The sequence below is a fragment of the Giraffa tippelskirchi genome, chromosome 2 (assembly GCF_054371585.1).
Source record: "Giraffa tippelskirchi isolate mGirTip1 chromosome 2, T2T-mGirTip1v1.2.pri, whole genome shotgun sequence".
Classification (NCBI taxonomy): domain Eukaryota; kingdom Metazoa; phylum Chordata; class Mammalia; order Artiodactyla; family Giraffidae; genus Giraffa; species Giraffa tippelskirchi.
In genome coordinates, this window is record NC_137276.1 from 179,815,835 (window position 1) to 179,835,100 (window position 19,266).

At 38.7% G+C, this 19,266-nt stretch overlaps 1 pseudogene; it reads left to right on the plus strand.

Moving 5' to 3' along the window:
- Window positions 1-1,064: 1,064 nt before the first annotated feature.
- Window positions 1,065-19,063, plus strand: LOC145539625 (fatty acid-binding protein, heart pseudogene; annotated as a pseudogene).
- The last annotated feature ends 203 nt before the right edge of the window (window positions 19,064-19,266 follow it).

Sequence of the window (19,266 nt, forward strand, 5' to 3'; positions counted from 1 at the left end):
ATTCTATCTCCTTTCTTCTTCCAAATCTACAAATGGTAGCTACTTCTTACAATTGCTATTTCCATGATACGATAATGTTTCTCTTTTTGTTTTTCTCAGTTCTAAATATCTAGCCAACAATTCTTTATGTTGAATTGCCTCTCTTAAAGCAACTTGTATGGTTTCTAACTCCTAATGAACTTTGACTGACACAATGCTATGGAGCCACTGCCATAGAGTGAATGGATCTAAAATATTTTCAATAAAAGACTTGCACAAAATAATACTTTTGAAAAATTGCAATTTATAATAGATCCTTAAAAATAAAATCTAATAAAATACTTTTTAGAAATAAATCCACAAGGATGGAATAATCAGGAGATGCTAAACAGAAAATTTTGAAAAATTGGAAGCAGATGGAAAAATGACAACTGACCTAGAAAACCTGAGAATGCTAAAACTTAAGCCCAAGGGAAGAAAAAGCACAGAAGCAAGCCAATTTGCACATTAGAACTAAAGAAATATTTCAGCAACTAGAGGCATAGGTACTTCTAAGCAATGAGTTCCCTGTGTTTTTTTCCCTCTCCTCATATATCCCAGAGTGGATGCTGAAACCACAGGCAACCTAGAAACAACAAAAGGCACAAATAATGTCCCCAAGAAAATGCCTCCCTAATCCAGCCAAAGACTTAGAAAAGAGGTAAATTACCAAGATAATTTTTTGAATCACACAATCACACAATAACCATTTTACTCCAGCCAGACATTAAAAAAAAAAAAAAAAGATTGACCCCATCCATAGCTCTGCCATCAAAAGCCAAGTGAGGAAACTAGAATTCTAGCCTCACCAGGCTATAGCAAGCCACCCCAATTCTTCTACCAGGGAGGTTCCAGTGAAGGCTAAGAAAGGGTGAGGGACTTCTGTCCTTATGCATGGTCAAGTGTCCTTCCCTGCGAAACTAGTGGAGACCATGTGGGAAACCCGGTCTTCCACACCCACCCAGAGGTATCATTGATGCCTTTGTGGCTTCCTGCTGAGCCGATATCAGATGAGGCCTAGTGGAGAATCAGGTCTTTTGCCAACAATGAGTAGTAACACAGTACCACCCTACAACAGTGTCAGAGAGGCCATGTGGGCAATGATGAACAACCATGCCACTGCCAGCAAGACCGCTATTAGTGAATGCATTAGTGGAAAGTAATAATAATTAGTGGAGAGTAATAGTAATAATTAGCTATTAGTGGAGAGCCTCTCTCCCACCCTCAGCCAGAAGCAACAAAGAGCACCCCTCTACCACCAGTGTCAATGGAATTCAAGTGAGGAATCTGGACTTTAAACCCCACCTGACACAAATGGACTTCAGCAATAAATTTTTAAAATTATGTACAATGACCATATGGTATGTTTACTCTAAGGAGGCTAGAATAGTTCAATATTAAAAAATGAATCAATGTAATATACCATATTAGTAGGCTGAGAAAAATTACATGACCATTATTATCTGATGCAGAAAAAGCAGTTGGCCACACCCACTACCCGTTTAAACTACAAACTCTCAAACTAGACATAGAGAGGAACTTTCTCATGTTGATGAAAATCCTCTACAAGAAACCTCCAGATAACATCATATTTGGGCTTCCCTGGTGGCTCAGTGGTAAAAATCTGCATGCCAATGCAGGAGACACGGGTTCCATTCCTGGGGTGGGAAGATCCCCTGGATAAGGAAATGGCAACCCACTCCAGTATTCTTGCCTGGGAAATCCCATGAACAGGGGAGGCTGCCAGGCCATAGTTCATGGGGTCAGAAAAGAGTCAGACACAATGTAGCAACTAAATGACAATGGCAACATCATATTTAATGGTGAAAGACTGAAAGCCTTCCCTAAGATCACAAAAAGACAAGGATGTCTGCTCTCATCAACTATTCACCATAGTTCTGAAAGTTTTAGCTAGTGCATTATGGCAAGTAAAGGGAGGAAAAGGCATACAGAAAAGAAAGGGATCGAACCCATATCTACTGCATCTCCTGCACTTGCAAGCACAGATTAGAAAGCAAGAAGTAAAATTTTCCCTGTTTGCAGATGACGTGACCATCTATAAAGGAAATTCAAGTAAATGTATTAAGCTGTTCAGTGAGTTCAGCAAGATCACAGGATAATATAAGGTCAACATACAAAGATCAGTTGTATTTTTATATATTAGCAATGGACACACAGACACCAAAAATCATGGATTGGAAGACAACATATAGAGATGACCAGAATGATTAAGGATTATCATAATCACTATCAAAATTCCAGTGAAACTTTTTGAAATGTCTAGTAGACAAGACTATTCTAAAAGATGTGGAATGGTGATGGAACTTGGATATATGAAATGATTAAAAAAAATATAATGAGAAAAATTCTTCTACCTGATTTCAAAGTTTATTTTATAGCCTAGCTAAAGCAATCAATACTGTGTGGTACTAACAGATGGGTAGACATGTACATCAATGGAATGTCACAGAGAACCCAGAAATAGACCAACGCAAGTATGGCTGATTAATTTGCTACCAAGGTACAAAAGAAATTCAATGGAATATGTATAATATCTTTCATAAATGGTACTGGAGTAAATGGACATCCATAAGTAAAAGAATGAACCTGAATGCAGACCTCAAACCTTATATAAAATCTGAAAGATCACTGCTTTAAATGTAAAACATAAAACTATAAAAAAAATAGATAACATAGGAGAAGACCTTGAGGATCTAAGGCTTGGTAAAGAGTCCTCAGAAATGATATCAAAAGTCTGATCCATAAAAGAAAAAACTTAATAAACTGGACTTCATCAAAGTTCAAAAGCAAAGTTTGCTCTGTGAGAGATTCTGTTAACAGGATGAAAAGACAAGCTGTATAATAGGAGAAAATATGTGACAAAGGACTTACGTTTAGAGTATACAAAGAATTCTCAAAAATCACCAGTTAAAAAAATTCAATTAAGGGACTTTCCTGGTGGTCCAGTGGTTAAGACCCTGTGCTTCCACTGCAGGAGTCATAGATTCAGTCCCTGGTTGGGGAACTAGGATTCTGCATGCTGTGCAACGCAGCCAAAAAATTGTTTTAATTCAATTAAAAACTGAGGAAGAAACATAAAGGGACATTTTACCAAAGAGAATCCATAATGGCAAATGTGATACTACTTTAATTAAACTCCTTTTTATGGGACATAGGGAGAAAAGTGAAATACAGGCTGTTTTCTACCACTATTCAACTCCCAAACATGGGCAGTACAATAAAAAGAGCAGCAATATAATTTCTGTGTATTTACATCCCTCAGCATCCTTCCAACCCCAGAACATAGTCTTAAAAAATTGTACTCCAGTTTTAGTTAATCAATGCGCCAAACTTGGAAAAGTGAATTAAACGTTTTTATGCCTACTACAAGTAAGTAACATACATAGGTGTTTTCTCATTTATTCTTCATTTAAACTTGCTAACAAATTTGTGAGACTAATATTATTATCCTCCTCATACAAATGAAAAAATCAAACCTCTGGAAGTCTGTGATAACTTGTTAAGTCCATAAAGTTAGTTAAATAATGGATTCTGAATATATTAAATTCTATTTTTGTTGTTATTTTTTATTGTTTAATTGCTAAGTCATGTCTGACTCTTTGAGACCCCATGGGCTGTAGCCCACCAGGTTTCTCTGTCCATGGAATTCTCCAGGCAAGAATACTGAATTGCTTTGCCATTTTCTACTCCAGGGGATCTTTCTAACCCAGGGATCAAACCTGTGTCTCCTGCTGGGCAGGCAGATTCTTTACCTGAGCCACGAGGGAGGGATGCCCTGTTGAATTCTATACAAATAATCTATCTCATTTCTATTTATAACAGGAGATGATAGCACAATCTAATTTCAAAACACAATACTAGAGATTTCCACACTTGGCCAAAAGGAAGTAATAAGGACTAAATTTATTCTCTCACCAGAAATAAACTTATGCAGGTTTTGGTCTGTAGCTGGTGTGAACTGCTATCTTCCTGGCTTTGTATAGAAAAAACCTAGAACTAGAGTGAAGTGAGCAAATTATTGAGTGCATTTTTTAAAAAAATTCACATGTATTATTAATTGAAGAACATTTAAAATTTTAATTAAACTTTTGAAGTACATAAAATGTGAAATGATACCCACTAAGATACTGGATGTCGGTCAATGAAGAGGTCATGAGACAAACAGAACTCAGTTAGAACCAGGTGGTCTCCCTGACTAGGAGAGATGAGGCTGGGAGGAAAGGAAGCCAAGGTAGCTAGAGTTTGCAAGAGAAACTGGGGGAGCAAAGAGAGTTGAACAAAGAAAACCTCTGAAAATCTACATAGTCTCTCTCAATTACTCAGTTATGTGCTAATTAGCACATGCATGTGAAGAAACTACCCAAGGCTGGGGAAAGGGCACCCAAGGGATTAGAGAAGGAATCAGCAAACTGCAGCCAGCGGGTCAGTCATCTGTTTTTGTAAATAAAATTTTACTGGAGTCATACACATCATTCATATGCTGTAATGACTACTTCATGCTAAACTAGCGGAGTTGAGTGGATGCAAGAGAATCTGTATGTCTCACCGAGCCTAAAATATTTACAATCTACATCCTTAAAAAATTTGCTGATCCTTGCATTTAAATGACCACTCATCAAACCAAAATCAGGAATATGTAAAGGAAACACGGTGTCTAGGACACAAAATTTTAGAAGGCGCTCAGGCTCAGGTGCAGACCCTGCACTTGGATGAGCCTCAGAGAGAGCACCGCCTTAGATTTTCCACCCTTGACCAGCGCACTGCCCAGAGCCATCACTCAGAAAAGGTCCTGGACGACAGGAGAAAACTTGTGGTGATACAAATGTCCTATATCTTAGCTGCATCAATGTCAATATCCTGGTTGTCATTTTGTCCTATTGTTCATAAAATATTATTGGATTGGCCAAATCTTTCCACAAGGTGTTATGGAAAAACCCGAAGGAACTTTTTCACTAACCCAGTACTATCAGGTTCAATAAAGGGCATGTGGGCTTTCTTTGTATCATTTCTTACACCTGAATTTATTATTACTTCAAAAGTTTAATTAAAATTTTAAATGTTCTTCAATTAATAATACATGTGAATTTTTTAAAAAAATGTACTCGATAATTTGCTCACCTCACTCTAGTTCTAGCTTTTTTCTATACAAAGTCAGGAAGATAGCAGTTCACACACCAGCTACAGACCAAAAGCACATAATTCACAGGGCATTGGATGGAGCAGTCAGAGCAATTTGGCCTTAGTACTGGAAAAAAGAATCTGTCAGTAAAGAATATGCCTGCAATGCAGGAGACCACCTGCAATGCAGGAGCCCCAGGTTTGACCCCTGGGTGGGGAAGATCGCTTGCAGAAGGAAATGGCAACCCACTCCAGTATTCTTGCGTGGAAAAATCCCATGACCAGAGGAGCCTGGCAGGCTACAGTCCTTGGGGTCACAAGGGTTGGACACGACTGAGGGACTAAACCACCACCACTGGAAAAAATTAGCCACAGACTAAAAGTCTCGCTGGTCCCACCTAATAGAACTTAAAGGTGAGACCAAAATGGATCAAACTGTTTTCAGGTAACTTAACCAAGTCCCAGAACAAAGCTCAAGAGTATGTAAAAGAATATAAATATATCTAGCACCCAAAAAGGTAAAAATTTAAATGTCTGGCATCTAGTAAAAAATTACCAAGCATGCAAAGAAGAAAAAAAAAGGTTAATGATGAGGAGAGGAATCAATCGACTGAAATTGCCCCAACTCTTGCACACCATTGGTAGAAAGGTAAATTGGTAGAGTCACTGTGGAAAACAGTATGGAGGTTTCTCAAAAACTAACACTAGAACTACCATATGACCCGGCGATTCCACTCCTGGATATATATCAAAAATAAAATACACACATTCACACACAATGGAATACTACTCAGCCACAAAAAAAGAACAAAATATTGCCATTTGCAGCAACATGGATGGACTTGCAGGGAAATATACTAAGTGAAGTTAGTCAGACAGAGAAAGAAAAATACTGTATGATATCACTTATATGTGGAATCTAAAAAATACAAAAACCTATTAAATATAATAAAAAAAAAAAGAAGCAGTCTCACAGATATAGAGAATAAGCTAGTTATTACCAGTGGGGAGAGGAAAGGGAGGGAGGCAGAATAGGAGGTATAGGATTAAAAGGTAGAGGTTATTAGGTATAAAAAAAGCTACAAGGATGCACCATACAAAACAGGAAATATAGCCAATATTTTATAAAAATATAAAGAAGTATAACCTTTAAAAATTATGAATCACTGTATCGTACACCTAACAAAATATTTTATAGCAATTATGCATCAATAAAAAAGAAACTGTCCCAGAAATGACACAAAAGAGAGAATTAGTAGAAAAAGAATGTTAAGTTATTTTAGTTGCATTTTGTAAATTTAAGAGTCTAGAGGAAAGACTGAATATGTGAAGTAGAGGCATGCTGCTACTGCTGCTAAGTCGCTTCAGTCCTGTCCGACTCTGTGCGACCCCATAGACGGCAGCCCACCCGGCTCCTCCGTCCCTGGGATTCTCCAGGCAAGAATACTGGAGTGGGTTGCCATTTCCTTCTCCAGAAGTAGAGGCATAGAAAGCCTTAAAAAATGGGCACAAATCAGACTTCTACAAATGAAAAGACAATGTCTTAGAGGAAAACTATACTGGATGTGTTATGGGAGAAAACACATTGCAAAAGAAAATGATTAGTGAACTCAAACACATTGCAATCAAAACTATCCACAATAAAACTGTGAGTAGGTATTAAAAAAAAAAAAAAACAGAGACTTGATAAGCTCTGGGGCAATTTCAAGCAATCTGCCGCTGCTAAGTCGCTTCAGTCATGTCCGACTCTGTGCGACCCCATAGACAGCAGCCCACCAGGCTCCACCGTCCCTGGGATTCTCCAGGCAAGAACACTGGAGTGGGTTGCCATTTCCTTCTCAAGCAATCTGAAATACATGCCATTAGAATCCCAATTAGAAGAAAAGAGAATAGAAGAGAAAAAAGGGATTATAAATGCATAGATCCAAAAAACTAAAAGCACAAAAAAATGTGGAAAACTACATGAAAATATATCAAATCAAATTGCTCTGATAAAGAATCTGCCTGCAATGCAGGAGACCCCAGTTCCAATTCTTGGATCAGGAAGATCCCCTGGACAAGGAATAGGATACCCACTCTAGTATTCTTGGGCTTTCCTGATGGCTCAGCTGGTAAAGAATTCACCTGCAATGCAGGAGACCTGGGTTAGATCCCTGGATTGGGAAGATAAAGGGAACAGCTACCCACTCTGGTATTCTGGCCTGGAGACCATGGACAGAAGAGCCTGGCAGGCTACAGTCCATGGGGTCGCAGAGTCAGACACGACTGAATGACTCTCACTTTCACTTTATTAATAAAAGTAATGTATTAAAAACAGAAAAAATACATGTTATATACAGGGGCAAACAAGTTCTGTTGACATCATATTTGGATGGCAGCATATTTCACACTGAAAACAATACAAAAAAGACAAGAAAGCAACATCTTAAAACCCCTGAAAGAAAAAACAAAACATGTCAACCTATAATTCTTTATCCCAAGGAAATTATTTTTTTCAAAACAATTATTCCTAATGAAGAAAGTCAGACTTCCTTACCAAAGAAAAAAGGAGTGTATTTGTATGCATGTATGATTCTGTTTATATAAAATTCTGGAAAATGTGCAATCTGATCTACAGTGACAGAAAGCAGATCAGTGGTTGCCTGAAGATGTGGAGGACAGAGAGGAGCGGAAGGGAGAGATTAAAGGGAGCAGGAGTAAACTACTGGGATGACGACGTGTCCACTATCTTTAGAGTGGTTGTGACTTTACCAAATATAGGCACATGTCACCCCTACCAAAATGCTAAATGTCTGAAGTTTGCTATAACTCAATAAAGTTATAAAAGTACATAATTTTATGGTACTGATGAACCTGTTTGTAGGGCAGTAATACAGACACAGACACAGAGAACAGACTTGTGGACACAGCAGGGGAAGAAGAGGGTGGGACGCATTAAGAGAGAAGCACTGAAACATGTACATTAGTCGGAAGTGTTAGTCACTCATCACTCAGTTGTGTCTGACTCTTTGCAACCCCACGGACTGTAGCTCCCCAGCCAGTGGGAATTTGCTGTATGACCTAGGGAGTTCAAGGGTGGTCTGTGACAATCCAGAGGAGTGGGATGGGGTGGGAGGTGGGAAGGAGGTTCATGAGGGAGAGGACATATGTATACCTGTGGCTGATTCATGTTGAGGTATGGCAGAAACCAGTGCAACATTGTAAAGCAATTATCCTCCAATTAAAAATAAATAAATTTTTATACCATGTAATTTTAGTATAAAAATATATGTGACATATAAGCTGTGAAGTACAAAAATAAAGCAACCATCTCTGAACCCTATCCAAGTTGGACTTCTCAAACCCATAACTTCTCCTTCCCTCCTCTAAGAAAGTAAATATTATTTTGCTTTTATTATGTAATTATTATGTATTATATATACAAGTATGTATTATCCAAGAAATTATTATGCTTTTGATAAAAATAAACAAATAAATTTTCTCCTTATATGTCTAAAGAACATAACATAGGAATGTTTCAAATCCAAATTAATGAAAGTTATGTCTTTTCAAACAGTTTTCAATGTAACACACTAGTGACATGAAAAAAAGACCTTATGTATTAATATCATTAGTAAGTCACCTGTTATTTTTATAAGATTTTAACCATATTGTTAGATTTTACTTAATCACATTTACCAACAATTCCACTTGCAACCATTTTGGCTACTAACTGGATTTGAAGCTCTTCACTGTACATGATGCCCCTGCTCACCCAGCACATATCATCTCATTTAGCACAAACTAAATATGGTTTTTACCATGAGGACTTCTGAAAACTTGGAAATAAGTAATGCATTCTATGAATTAAATATTAGAAACTCCAGAGAGCCACGTGAGGAAGTAAGCCAAGAGCTCATTTGTAAAATTTTTATTAAAGAGCAGACATTCAAAATGTTAAACAAATTGCCTTGTTTCTAATCTTAGAAAGAGAGATGTGAGCAATCATCAACATTTAGTAAAGTGGAAACCTGTTCTTTACTGTGTCTTTGTAGAAAAGGGGAATGATTAGCCTGATGGTTAATTTTACATGTTAACCTTACTGAGCCATCAGATATCCAGACATTTGGTCAAACATTATTCTTGGTGTTTCTCTGACAATATTTTTAGATAAAATTAATATTTAAATTGGTAGACTGAGTAGAGCAGATTGCCCTCCTTAATATCAGTAGGCCTCAACCAATTAGTTAAAAGTTTGAATAGAACAAAAAGTCTGACCTTCTCCCAAGCAAGGGAAAATTCTCCTACTTAACTGCTTTCAAACTGGGACAATGACTTTTCCCTGTCTTAGGATTTGAACTGAATCTTTGGCTCATCCTGAGTCTTGAAGCTGCCAGCCTTACAAATGGAACTACACTATAGGTTCTCCTACTTGTCAAGTCTTTGGACTCATATTGGAACAAAATCATTGGTTCTTCTGGGTCCTTACCTTGCCAACTCACCCTGCATATCTTGAGACTTTGTCAGTTCAGTTCAGTTTAGTCGCTCAGTCGTGTCCAACTCTTTGCAACCCCATGAACCGCAGCACGCCAGGCCTCCCTGTCCATCACGAACTCCCAGAGTTTACCCAAACTCATGTCTATTGAGTTGGGGATACCATCCAATCATCTCATCCTCTATCATCCCCTTCTCCTCCTGCCCTCAATCTTTCCCAGCATCAGGGGATTTTCAAATGAGTAAGCTCTTTGCATCAGGTGGCCAAAGTATTGAAGTTTCAGCTTCAACATCAGTCCTTCCAGTGAACACCTGGGACTGATCTCCTTTAGGATGGACTGGTTGGATCTCCTTGCAGTCCAAGGGACTCTCAAGAGTCTTCTCCAACACCACAGTTCAAAAGCATCAATTCTTCGGTGCTCAGCTTTCTTTATAGTCCAACTCTCACATCCATACATGACTACTGGAAAAACCATAGCCTTGAATAGACGGACCTTTGTTGACAAAGTAATGTCTCTGCTTTTTAATATGCTGTCTAGGTTGGTCATAACTTTCTTTCCAGGGAGTAAGCGCCTTTTAATTTCATGGCTGCAGTCACCATCTGCAGTGATTTTGGAGCCCAAATAAATAAAGTCTCTCACTGTTTCCACTGTTTCCCCATCTATTTCTCATGAAGTGATGGGACCAGATGCCATGATCTTAGTTTTCTGAATGTTGAGCTTTAAGCCAAACCTTTCACTCTCCTCTTTCACTTTCATCAAGAGGCTCTTTAGTTCTTCTTCACTTTCTGCCTTAAGGGTGGTGTCATCTGCGTATCTGAGGTGACTGATATTTCTCCCGGCAATCTTGATTCCAGCTTGTGCTTCTTCCAGCCCAGCATTTCTCGTGAGGTACTCTTCATATAAGTTAAATAAGGAGGGTGACAATATACAGCCCTGACGTACTCCTTTTCCTACTTGGAACCAGTGTGTTGTTCCATGTTCAGTTCTAACTGTTGTTTCATGACCTGCATACAGGTTTCTCAAGAGGCAGGTCAGGTGGTCTGGCATTTCCATCTCTTTCAGAATTTTCCACAGTTTATTGTGATCCACACAGTCAAAGGCTTTGGCCTCGTCAATAAAGCAGAAATAGATGTTTTTCTGGAACTCTCTTGCTTTTTCGATGATCCAGCGGATGTTGGCAATTTGATCTCTGGTTCCTCTGCCTTTTCTAAAACCAGCTTGAATATCTGGAAGTTCATGGTTCACGTATTGCTGAAGCCTGGCTTGGAGAATTCTGAGCATTACTTTACTAGCATGTGAGATGAGTGCAATTGTGCAGTAGTTTGAGCATTCTTTGGCATTGCCTTTCTTTGGGATTGGAATGAAAACTGACCTTTTCCAGTCCTGTGGCCACTGCTTGAGACTTTTTAGCCCCCATAATTGCATGAGTCAATTCTTTATAATAATTCTCTTTATGTTTACCAATATAGATATATACCTATTGGTTCTGTTTCTCTGGAGAACCCTAACTAACACAGTCAGCATGGAGTACAGAAATTGGTGGAACAAAGAGGTGAAAGACCTCTACTAGTCCCACAGCTAATGGCAGTCAAGGAGGATTTCTTCCCTGGTCCACAGCTCCACCTTCCTGAACTCTATTCCAAACATGACTTCATTATGGAGATTTTTCAGCTCTCAGAGCTCAACACAATTTAACCTCAAACCAACTATGGATCTGTGTTCAGGTCCATACTCACTGAACAACCTCTGGTTACAATTTAGCTTTCCATGAACAACTTCTCACCTGGAAAAATCCTCTACTCATGCCAAGCATTTGGGATTGTGTGACATACTGTATGGGGACCTGTTCTTCTTGCTGAGTTGGCATTCATTCAGGCTTCTTTTGATGACAGTATTTTTATTTCCCTCAATCCATGCTTGTGGAAGGATGATTCAACATTCCAGACATAAAATTAGGAACATGACTTTGTGTGTGTGTGTTTGTATTTGTCTGACTCTTTGTGACCCCATGAACTGTAGCTTGCCAGGCTCCTCTGCCTGTGGGGATTCTCCAGGGGAGAATACTGGAGTGGGTTGCCATTCCCTTCTCCAGGGGATCTTGACTTAGGCCTAGACAAATACAAGTTTCTGTGGTTGGTTGAGTGATGGTAAGAGACAAAATTTAGACCAATAAGAATCAGCCCCAAGATTTCCACTAGAACTATTTGCAAATATTTGGAATGAGACGTGTTCTTTATGACAGTTTCTAAATGGCTAGAACATAAGTCTGGAGTTCCATAGTCAACTTTGCCATATTTACTTGACTGAGAACAAAGCTAATGCAGAGGAAAACAATGCCAACAGATAGGTTAGTATCTACACTACTTAATTTAATATCTAATCCAGCTGTCTCTGAAGGCAGCAGTGTTCTTTTCAGTTATGGAAGCCAACGATTTTTATATTGGTTTATTCTGTTTGGCATAAGGCAGCTTGTATTGTGTCTGGGGTTTTATAACTTTCCACAGAAAAAAATAACTAGCTCACACACATCAAATTAAAAAATAAATTCTCTGTATTATGTATTAGTCTCTGTGAACCTAGATAGTAAACCCACTCTTGGTGTGCTGACAGATCGTGTTTTTGAGTGTACAGAACTGAGGATCAGATCTTGGATTAGGACAAATTCACCAATTCAAATGCTGGTCTGAGAGGAAGTATAGTATAGGAAGTAAGAACATGCACTTAACCATAAAAGAGGCTGCATTGCAATGTATCCTGCCTGTTTACTCAGTGAGAGTTCTTGAGCATGCAAGTTATTTAACTTCTCTCATTCACAATGCTCACATTTGTTAAGTGGAGTAATTAATATTCCATTTAATTAAACTCATAGTACATACCAAGAGAATTCAGTAAGAGTACAGGTAACAACAAGAGCTAAGAGTTACTGATCACCCATTATGTACAAATCATGGCTTTAAGTCATATATATAATATTATATGTATGTATTATATTTTATATAAGTACATATACATACATACATATATATATATACATACATATATATATATATTTATGTTATATACATGTTATATGGGCTTCCTGGTGGCTCAGATGTAAATAACCTGCCTACAATTCAGGAAACCACGTTGGATCCCTGGGTTGGGAAGATCCCCTGGAAAAGGAAATGGCTTCCCACTCCAGTATTCTTGCCTGGAGAATTCCATGGACAGAGGAGACTGGCAGGCTACAGTTCATTGGGTCACAAAGAGTTGGACACGACTGAGTGACTAAGCATGCATGCATACATATATATTATATATATGAATAAAACAAGCAAGAACTGCCTTTTAATCTTAGGGAGTCATAATTCAATAAATACTTGTTTTTATTGGTCATTTGGGGCTTGGTACTTTTTTGGCTTTTTGGTCAGAATCAACAAGATATGAGAATATTTTTACCATTCTTGGTTTTGGACCCCTCTATTCTCCTTGTATAAAAAAAAAGAAAATATTCAAGTCCTTCCATATGATTAAAGGAGTTCATCTAGAAATAGAAAAACTGAAAATAAAATATCAAAAAAGAAAAAAATGTCACCCTGTCCTCCGACTAATTTAAAGTTATAATTCATCCAACTTTAGTCAGTCTGAGAAACCACATAATATCCTAAGCCTCCAAAACTCAGCAGCTAGTCATGAACAATGAAGAAAGCTCAGTCAAAACCCTTCTGTGGTCTCCCTGAACTCATGAACTCTAATGACTTTTCTGGCTCTTTTTTCATGCAATTCAACTTGTAACAAAGGCAACAGCTTTCAGAAAGCAGTGGTTCAATCACTAACCAGAGTGTGGATCTTATGAGAACAGGGCTTTAGTTTCAACCAACTGGCTCCATAGACAACTTGGCCTCAAGAAACAAAATATCAAATTCCATAACTATGATCAGCACTGCTACCTCAAAGGCCATTCTTCCAAATACTTGTCCTTAACTGTAGCAGCAACCTGGTAAGAGAATATGGGTGTCTCAAAATAACCCACCCAACTATGAGAAGAAACAACTGTAGCACAAGACCTACAATTTCCTTCCTACCTGCTTTCATCAACTTTCTCATCTAAGGACATAGACCATATTGAACCTCTACTTGAAGCTCTAAGGATTTACATTCAAATGTGGAACTTAAAACACTCATGAGACAACTGTAGAACAATTTTGCAAATGAAAATGAAAAATTAGTCTTAATAGTCAGGCCATGCAATAGTTTACTGTATGTCCATCTGTGTATAGAGCTGGTCATTTAACTTGTAAGATGACTGAGTTAACGCCTGAATAGATAAGGAAGCTGAAGCTCAAAACACTTAAGAAATGTGACTGATGTCACACAATTTAAAGGGGCTTCCTAGGTGGCACTAGTGGTAAAGAACCCACCTGCCAACACAGGAGACGTAAGAGATGCAGCTTCAATCCCTAGGTAGGGAAGATCCCCTGGAGGAGGGCATGGCAACCCACTCCAGTATTCTTGCCTGGAGAATCACATGGACAGAGGAGTGTGGCAGGCAACAGTCCATGGGATTGCAAAGAGCTGGACATGACTGAACCAACTTAGCGCCCACCCCCCCACACACACACACAATCTAAAGATAGAATGCAAGATCTGACCCAGTTTCATGTAAGGTTAAAATTACTGCCCTAAACACAATGCTGTATTGTTTCCCTTATAGAGAAGTAGGAACAATACAGAGAAAGTCAGGTACCTAACTATTTTTGTGCAAGTGTGATCTACTGAATGGGGCAGCAGTGTTGGGAATGAGACTTTCACGCTGGAGGGATTTTCTGTGTCTTCTGCATGCAATTGCTTCCGATCAGAGAGTTAAACAGTAGACTTGTGTAAGACTGATTGGAACAGAGTGATCATTACTTTTCCAAAACTGCCCATTGCACCTTGGCAGGTATTTATGTTTTTCTCAAACAGGAGAATGCCCAGAAGCACTGCCATGAATCGAAATGCATAGACCTTTTACCTAGATTCTTAGGGGGCAACTTTACAAGTGCTTGAAATAATCGCTAAAGCAATTTTTTTTAATGTATTCAAATAACAGTTGTGAGCACAGTCAGATTGTTCCATCTAAGAAGAAAAAGAAAGGTAATTACCTGTAAAACACATAAAATGTATATTGTTTACTCATCATTAACTCTGCACACCTTTATGCTAATGGATAGACTAAGACAAGCTTCCAACTATAAGGTGACAGAAAGAGCCAGAGTAAGTCAGAGAAACAAAAAGACAAAGACCTTCCCAGCTGACTGGATGACATCCCAGTAACCTTGAAGAATCCCTGTGGATTCTTTACAACCTTCAATCACCTGTGGAAGCGTTAAATAATGGGAGAAAATCCAATAGGTACAAGAGATCACTTTACAGACATTAGTTTCTCCTTACACAGTTTCTACTAAGGTGACAGAAAACCACATATTGGACAAAGACTAGAGAAGCAAGAAAGAATATGAATGACAAGATCCAACAGAAAAGTCAAAGTCTTAATTCTCTGAATCCCAAGAACACTTTTATTTCTTTTTTTTCAAATTTTTTTTATTGAAGTATAGTTGATTTGCTATATTGTGTTAGTTTCTGGTGTACAGCATAGTGGGAAGCACATTTTAAGGAAATGCATGGAAATTATCTAATGTTTACTGAGTTCCTGCATTGTGCCAGGCAATTTACATATAGTATATGTCGAAAAATGTGTTCTCAAAAAACCTTTTAGTGCTTTTATTCCTTCATAATCTATTCTTCCTTAAGGGAAGCAGAAGTTATCCAAGGAACCAATGCAAAAATGTAAGCCAAATAAGAAGACAATACAAGTCACTCCTGATGCTGACTTTCTTTTTTTAATGTGGTTCAGTTCAGTTCAGTAGCTCAGTCGTGACCCACTCTTTGCGACCCCATGAACCGCAGCACACCAGGCCTCCCTGCCCATCACCAACTCCTAGAATTTACCCAAACTCATGTCCATTGAGTCAGTGATGCCATCCAACCATCTCATCCTCTGTCGTCCCCTTCTCCTCCTGCCCTCAATCTTTCCCAGCATCAGGGGCTTTTCAAATGAGTCAGCCCTTCACATGAGGTGGCTAAACTATTGAAGTTTCAGCTTCAACATCAGTCCTTCCAATGAACACTCAGGACTGATTTCCTTTAGGATAGACTGGTTGGAACTCCTTGCAGTCCAAGGGACTCTCAAGAGTCTTCTCCAACACCACAGTTCAAAAGCATCAGTTCTTCAGTGCTCAACTTTCTTCATAGTCCAACTCTCACATCCATACATGACCACTGGAAAAACCATAGCCTTGACTAGACGGACCTTTGTTGACAAAGTAATGTCTCTGCTTTTTAATATGCTGTCTAGGTTGGTCATAACTTTCCTTCCAAGGAGTAAGCGTCTTTAAATTTCGTGGCTGCAATCACCATCTGCAGCGATTTTGGAGTGCCCAAAAATAAAGTTACCACTGTTTCTACTGTTTCCCCATCTATTTGCCATGAAGTGATGGGACCAGATGCCATGATCTCAGTTTTCTGAATGTTGAGCTTTAAGCCAACCTTTTCACTCTCCCTTTTCATTTTCATCAACAGGCTTTTTAGTTCTTCTTCACTTTCTGTCATAAGGATGGTGTCATCTGCATATCTGAGGTTACTGATATTTCTCCCGGCAATCTTGATTCCACCTTGTGCTTCTTCCAGCCCAGCGTTTCTCATGATGTACTCTGCATGTAAGTTAAATAAGCAGGGTGACAATATACAGCTTTAACATACTCCTTTTCCTATTTGGAACCAGTCTGTTGTTCCATGTCCAGTTCTAACTGTTGCTTCCTGACCTGCATATAGGTTTCTCAAGAGGCAGGTCAAGTGGTCTGGTATTCCCATCTCTGTAAGAATTTTCCACAGTTTATTGTGATCCACACAGTCAAAGGCTTTGGCATAGTCAATAAAGCAGAAATAGATGTTTTTCTGGAACTCTCTTGCTTTTTCGATGATCCAGCAGATGTTGGCAATTTGTTCTCTGGTTCCTCTGCCTTTTCTAAAACCAGCTTGAGTATCTGGAAGTTCACAGTTAACATATTGCTGAAGCCTGTTGAAGAATTTTGAGCTTAACTTTACTAGCGTGTGAGATGAGTGCAATTGTGTGATAGTTTGAGCATTCTTCGGCATTGCCTTTCTTTGGGATTGGAAGGAACACTGACCTTTTCCAGTCCTGTGGTCACTGCTGAGTTTTCCAAATTTGCTGGCATATTGAGTGCAGCACTTTCACAGCATCATCTTTCAGGATTTGAAATAGGTCAACTGGAATTCCATCACCTCCACTAGCTTTGTTGGTAGTGATGCTTCCTAAGGCCCACTTGACTTCACATTCCAGGATGTCTTGCTCTAGGTGAGTGATTACGCCAGCTTCATGATTACCTGGGTCGTGATGATCTTTTTTGTACACTTCTGTGTATTCTTGCCACCTCTTCTTAATATCATCTGCTTCTGTTAGTTTCATACTATTTCTGTCCTTTATTGAGCCCATCTTTCCATGAAATGTTCCCTTGATATCTCTAATTTTCTTTAAGAGATCTCTAGTCTTTCCCATTCTATTGTTTTCCTCTATTTCTTTGCATTGATTGCTGAGGAAGGCTTTCCAAAGATAGCCTTGATATTCTTTGGAACTCTGCATTCAAATGGGTATATCTTTCCTTTTCTCTTTTGCTTTTCACTTCTCTTCTTTTCACAGCTATTTGTAAGGCCTCCTCAGACAGCCATTTTGCTTTTTTTGCATTTCGTTTTCTTGGGGATGATCTTGATCCCTGTGTCCTTTACAATGTCACGACCCTCCATACATAGTTCTTCAGGCACTCTTGATCAGATCTAGTCCCTTAAATCTATTTCTCACTTCCACTGTATAATCATAAGAGATTTGATTTAGTCATAGCTGAATGGTCTAGTGGTTTTCCCCACTTTCTTCAATTTTAGTCTGAATTTGGCAATAAGGAGTTCATGATCTGAGCCACAGTCAGCTCCTGGTCTGTTTTGCTTTAATGTTTTGCTTGTTTTAATGTGGTAGTTTTGGTCAATTCTGAAAAGAATTTTGAGAACAAGAGTCTGTGATTTTCATCAGGTACTTTTACTTAGCTTTTGGTGATTTCAGTAATAGAGAAAGAACTAGGTTGCCAATGGCTAAAATAATTTCACTGAAATAATTTATAGTGACAGATGGACAGATAGATATGGATGTAGGTATATATAGATATATAATCTCCACTTTTTCTCTATCAACCTTGTAGCAAATACTATGGTGAAGCAAAGATTTGTCTTACAAAGGTACCAGCGGAAGGTTAAAACATAAAATTGAAATATATTTGCTCAGCTGAGTGATTAGAACACTTCTAAGTGTCCAGTGCAAACCCAAGCGAAAGGACTCAATTCTCAATTTTTGAGCCACATCTAATAATGCTTCATATTTACACCCAAAAATACTTCTTAACAACAAGGTCCTACTGTATAGTACAGGAACTATATTCATATCTTGTAATAACCTAAAATGGGAAAAAATCTGAAAAGGAATATTTAATATTATTTATATACATTTCAATGACTTTGCTATATGCCAGAAATTAACACAACATTGTAAACCAACTATACTTCAATTTAAAAAACTAAAAACCAAACAAAAGCCAAAAACTGTTTCTTTTCAAATCAGCCAACTATCTGATTCTAGTTGCTGTGTTTAATATGAAAGGCAAAATACCATAATATTTATAAGCAGAAATGCTTGAATCAATTGCTTGAGGTTTAACTCTTGGTCCACCATTCAATAGCTCAGTAATTTAGCACAGGTTACCTAATCTTTCAAACCTCAGCATCCTCATGTATAAAATGGGTATAATGGAAGAATCTGCTTCATGTGTTGTTGTAAGAAAAGATGAAGAAAGAAAATAAAGAACCTTAGAACAGTCCCTGGGCCAGCCCCAGAATGCTTGCATGCACACTCTGTTATCTCTTTTTCAGCCTTGCCCAGCCTCCCCCTGGTGGACACTTTCATGGGCATCTGGAAGTTAGTGGACGGCAAGAATTTCAGTGACTACATGGAGTCACTCAGTGTGGATTTTGCTACCAGGCAGGTGGCCACCATGACCAACCTACCACATCACTGAAGTGAATGGAGACACACTCAGCATAAAAACACAAAGCATCTTCAAGAACACAGAGATCAGCTTCAAGCTGGGAATGGAGTTTGGTGAGACAACAGCAGAAGACAGGAAGATCAAATCCACTGGGACGTGCTGGATGGAGGCAAACTTGTCCACATGCAGAAGTGGAACAGACAAGAGAAAACACTAGTGCAGGAAACAGTTGATGGGACACCCATCCTGACACCCACCCACGGCAGTGCAGTTTGCACTCACACTTACAAGAAAGAGGCATGACCTGCCCACTCCTTCAACTGCTCTTCTGCCAGTTGACTCCTCCTTGACTCAGCACCAGATTGCCTCATTTTTCTCCTCTTGCATTTTGTACACATCCAGCTTGCATTTTGTACACATCCAGCTTGTACACATCCAGCTTGATTGGAGGAATTCTCTTGGGGTCAGGTGGCAGCAGCCTGGATCCAGTTCCGTTCTCATTGTGT